Source organism: Scyliorhinus canicula, chromosome 6 (genome assembly GCF_902713615.1).
Source record: "Scyliorhinus canicula chromosome 6, sScyCan1.1, whole genome shotgun sequence".
Taxonomy (NCBI): Eukaryota; Metazoa; Chordata; class Chondrichthyes; order Carcharhiniformes; family Scyliorhinidae; genus Scyliorhinus; species Scyliorhinus canicula.
Window position 1 is genome coordinate 27,589,306 of NC_052151.1, and position 5,397 is coordinate 27,594,702.

General features: G+C 47.5%; 1 non-coding gene across 1 annotated transcript; it reads right to left on the bottom strand.

The window, feature by feature from the left end:
- Positions 1 to 251: 251 nt before the first annotated feature.
- Positions 252 to 355, bottom strand: LOC119968070. Its single transcript, XR_005461104.1, has one exon. It is a non-coding gene; the product is annotated as a U6 spliceosomal RNA (small nuclear RNA).
- Between the last annotated feature and the right edge of the window lie 5,042 nt (positions 356 to 5,397).

Consider the following 5,397-nt stretch of genomic DNA (forward strand, 5'->3'; position numbering starts at 1 on the left):
CAGAATCAGAGAAAAATTTCATTGCCTTCCGAACTTTGTCATTCCTTTTTGAGTCCCTCGATGTTTTCTGGAGTCAGCAGTTTCGCGTTTAGATTCTATCTGTCCCTGACAACCTTCTAGTCTTCCGATAATTGGCAGTCCGCCAGTGGGAAACAAGTGGTCAGAAAAGAACACTGGTGTGAAATTAGTGAACCTGACCATGTGTGCTTGAGATAGAAACAGGAAAGTTGGCACGATTGGACTCGTTTGGTAAAAATATCGACTGTTTCTCAACTTTGTGAGTCATCCTTGTGCAAGGGCAATGTTAATCATCTCTAGATATCTCCAATAGAATAGAATAGAATAGAATCATAGTATAGAATAGAGTCCCTACAGTGCAGAAGGAGGCCTTTCGGTCCATCGACTCTGCGCCAACCCTCCAAAAGTGCACCCTCCCTAGGCCCAATCCCCAGACACAACCACCCGCTGGATCGCTGTACCCCCACGTAACTATTGGACACTAAGGGCAATTCAATCTACCTAACCTGCACATCTTTGGACTGTTAGAGGAAACCGCAGCACCCGGAGGAAACCCAAGTGGACACAGACAACCCAAGGCCGGAATGGAACCCGGATCCCTGGTGCTGTTAGGTAGCAGCGTGCAAAGCAAGCATAGTATTTCTTCATAACTTTGTCCTTTGATGCTGGAGATCAGCCTCATCATAACTCTTCATTTCATTGCCTCGAGTGCTTTAGTGCCTTCTAGGAAAGCATCCTATCTGGCTGCATCACAGCCTGGTATGGCAACTGCTCGGCCCAAAACTGCAAGAACATTTAGAGAGTCGTGAACACAGCGCAGTCCATCACACAAACCTACCGCCCATCCATTGACTCCATCTAGACCTCCCGCTGCCTGGGAAAAGCGGGCAGCAAAATCAAAGACCTCTCCCACCCAGCTTACTCATTCGTCCAACTTCTTCCATCGGGCAGGAGATACAGAAGTCTGAGAACATGCACGAACAGGTTCAAAAACAGCTTCTTCCCTGCTGTTACCAGACTCCTAAACCAGGCCTTGTCAAAGTCGGGGGCGCAAACCGTGGGTGGGTCGCGGGCGGGTATCGGGAGGGTTGCGGAGCCGTCCGTCGCTCCCGATTGCGCAAATTTACGTGCAACAGCTGGCTGTTCAAAAACGGCCTCCAAAATGGCCACAAACATATTTAAAAAATGCGGCCACACTTCACATGTGTGTCCGCTCATCGGTGCACATGCGCAGAGTTTTTAAAAATCTGGTCGCAGCCTTTTTGAAGGCCGTTCGCAGCCGACATTGTTAAAAGCCGGCTGCAAAAAGTTCGGGGAGAATGATATGATTGGTTGCTTTCTGAATTTTGATGCTGATTGTATCATTCCTTGTGTCTGAATAAAGCTAGTAGTCTTACAGTTGAAGAAGATGCTTTATTTCTATGAGTTTGTTCTCTCTCCAGCGCTTAAACTATGTTACATCTGAGCTGCCTGTCTGTGTCCTGCTCACCAGCAGCCATTCCTGTGAAGAGAGAGAGGTTACTTCCTGTTTGTCTATGTATATATACACATTGTGATGCCCCCTCTAGTGGTTACTTAGTTGTAGTATACCTTCTCCCCTTGTGTATAAACAGTGATGCATATCACTACACTGATGAAGTGGAAGTCTCTTACTCCAAGAATGGTGAGTGATCCAACGATGGTTTCACCGCAGCTGTAACTTCAACCAAGAGATTTCAACTTTTTTAAATCTAGATTTTTAAACATGCCAAAACAAAGTGCCTGCAGGTCGTATTTGGAAGTTTTATCAATTAATTGATTTTCAAGTGTCTTTTTTTAAACATTTTTTTATTGTAATGTTTAGGTGAAATGTGGTGAACCTCCAATTTCTAGAGGATGAAAACATTTCAGTTTCTGCATTTTTTTCCTGTAAAATTTTATCAATAAATCCCCCCCCCCCCCCCCCCCCTGAATTTGTAAAAATAAAAAAATCGGCTGTCCCCTGCAAATTTACGCAATCGGAGACACAGAAGATTTTTTTTTTAATTCTACGTAATCTTCCTGCCTGAAGGGAGGTAGAGAGCAGGTCATGTCCCCCAAACATTGACATCACGTGCTTTGGGTGCAATTGCGATTCCTCCATTTTGTCAGCAGCAAACAAGGTACGAGTAAATGGTGGGTTGCGTAGGTCGGCTGCCATGGGTCGCTAAGGTCGGTCGGCGAGGGTCGCGAAGGTCGGCCGGGTTGGGTCCCGAAGGTTGGCTGGTTGGTAAAAATGGGTCCCCGGAAAAAAAAGTTTGAAAAACATATTTGTTAAATTACCCTCTTATGGACTGACCTATCATAGAATTTACAGTGTAGAAGGAGGCCATTTGGCCCATCAAGTCTGCACCAGCTCCTGGAAAGAGCACCCTACCCAAGGTCCACACCTCCACCCTATCCCCATAACCCAGCAACCCCACCCAACACTAAGGGCAATTTTGGACACTAAGGACAATTTAGCATGGCCAATCCACCTAACCTGCACATCTTTGGACTGTGGGAGGAAACTGGAGCACCCGGAGGAAACCCACGGAGACACGGGGAGAATGTGCAGACCCGGCACAGACAGTGACCCAAGTCGGGAATCGAACCTGGGACACTGGAGCTGTGAAGCAATTGTGCTAACCACAATGCTACCATGCTGACCTGATTAATGCTACACTCCTGTACGCTTTACGCGATGCCGGTGTCTATGTATTTACATTGTGTACCTTGTGTTGCCCTATTATGTATTTTTTTTTAATTCTCTTTTCTATTCATGTGCTTAATGATTTGTTTGAGCTGCTCGCAGAAAAATACTTCTCACTGTACCTTGGTACACATGGCAATAAACAAATCCAATCCAATCCAATGCTGTAGTGACCAGAATTTGACACATTACACAGGTATAATCCATTGAGAGCAATGTGGACATAGGAACAGGAGAGGGTCATTCAGTTCCCAGGCATGTTCCACCATATGCCTTGATCATAACAGATTTGTACCTTAACTCAATTTACCTACCTTTTGCTCTTGTGCTCTATTCATGTCGCTTTAAAATTTCAGTTGACACAGTACTATCCCTGCTTTTCTAGGAAGCAAGCCTCAGATTTACAAAATCCTTTGTATGAAAAGATGTTCCCTGATTTCACTTCTAAATAACCTGTTCTCATTTGGAACTTATCCCCTCTTGTTCTGGATTCACACCAGAAGAAATAGTTTCACCAACTCCACCCTTTGGGAGCTCCTAAATCATTTTAAACACCACAAGGAAATATGTTAGTAGGTAAGGAATTAGCCACAAGGGGCCACAGGAATCTCGCTCTTTTAGGGAGGCAACTGGTGATATTGCTTAAGGGGCACCATTCTGCATCAAGCATGGGCAAGCAAGGAGGTAGGTCCCAAGTCTCTCTCAGCCAGAATGGAAATTGAACCTGTGCTACTTGCATTATTTTGAACCAAACACTAGCTACCTAGCCAACTGAGCTAACTGGCCCCCCTTCAAAGGAGTATAAACCTCACTGTCTCTGCGGAGTCTGCACGCTCTCCACGTGTCTGCGTGGGTTTCCTCCGGTTGCTCTGGTTTCCTCCCACAAGTCCCAAAAGATGTGCTGTTAGGTGAATTGGACATTCTGAATTCTCCCTCTGTGTACCCGAACATGTGCCGTAGTGTGGCAACCAGGAGATTTTCACAGTAAACTTCATGTGGTGTTAATGTAAGCATACGTATGACAATAATAAAGATTATTATTATTAGTGAGACAATTTGTCCTCATAATTTAAAGCTCTCAAACCCTGGTTTCGGTGACACCCTTTTGATTAAAGGCGATTCAATCATAGAATCATAGAATCTACAGTACAGAAGGAGGCCATTCAGCCCATTGAGTCTGCACTGGCCCTTGGAAAGAGCACTATACTTAAGCCCACACCTCCACCCTATCCGCGCAACCCAGCAACCCCACCCAACCTTTTTGGACACTCAGGGCAATTTAGCATGGCCAATCCACCTAACTTGCACATCTTTGGACTGTGGGAGGAAACCTAAGCCCCTGAAGGAAACCCACGCAGACACAGGGAGAAAGTGCAAACTCCACACAGACAGGAATTGAACCCGGGTCCCTGGAGCTATGAGGCAGCAGTGAGGCAGCCACTGTGCCACCCACAAATCCTCAACGCTTTCATAAGAGAAAGCATTGGTGTATATCAGCTATCATCGGAAGTTCTACACCTAAATTTTGTGACATCAATTGTAAAATCCGAGGCAGGTGCAGGACTCAAAAGCACTGGGCAGCACGATAGCACAGTGGTTAGCACAGTTGTTTCGAAGCTCCAGGGTCCCAGGTTCGATTCCCGGCTTGGGTCACTGTCTGTGCGGAGTCTGCATGTTCTCCCCGTGTTTGCGTTGGTTTCCTCCGGGTGATCCGGGAGAACTCATCTACGACGTTTAGAAAGTAAACATTCTTGTTAGTTGAGGGGGTGGCCCTTTGAAATCTATTGCGAGGCGTTCAAAGGGCCTAGAAGCCTTGACCAGGTGGGCCCTGTCTGGTCTATAGAAGTGCGGTTTGCACTCCGCACAGATTGGGCAGTCCCTGGTGACCGCTTTTACCTCCTCGTTGGAGAAAGGCAGGTTTCGGGCTCTGATGTAGTGGGCGAGCCGGGTGACTCCCGGGTGGCAGAGGTCATTGTGGATGACTTTCAGTCGGTCAATCTGCGCGCTGGCGCATGTCCCGCGTGATAGGGCATCCGGAGGCTCGTTGAGCTTCCCGGGTCGATACTTAATATCGTAATTATAGGTGGAGAGTTCGATCCTCCACCGAAGAATCTTATCATTTTTTATTTTGCCCCTTTGCGAGTTATCAAACATAAAGGCAACCGATCGTTGGTCATGATGAGGGTGAACCTCCTACCTGCGAGGTAGTGCCTCCAGTAACGAATAGCCTCCACAATGGCTTGTGCTTCTTTCTCGACTGAGGAGTGTTGGAGTTCTGAAGCGGAGAGGGTACGGGAGAAAAATGCGACTGGTCTCCCTGCCTGATTTAGTGTGGCTGCTAGATCTACCTCTGAGGCGTCGCTCTCAACCTGGAATGGAGTGGATTCATCCACCGCCCGCATGGCCGCTTTGGCGATGTCCTCCTTGATGCAGTTGAAGGCCTGGCGTGCCTCAGCTGACAGGGGAAATCGTGTGGCCTTAAAAAGTGGGCGGGCTTTGTCCGCGTATTGAGGGATCCACTGTGCGTAGTAGGAGAAGAAGCCCAAACACCGTTTGAGGGCCTTGGGGCAATGGGGGAGGGGGAGTTCTAAGAGGGGGCGCATACGGTCCGGTCTGGGCCCAGGACTCCGTTTTCCACGACGTAGCCGAGGATGGCCAGTCTGTGCGGA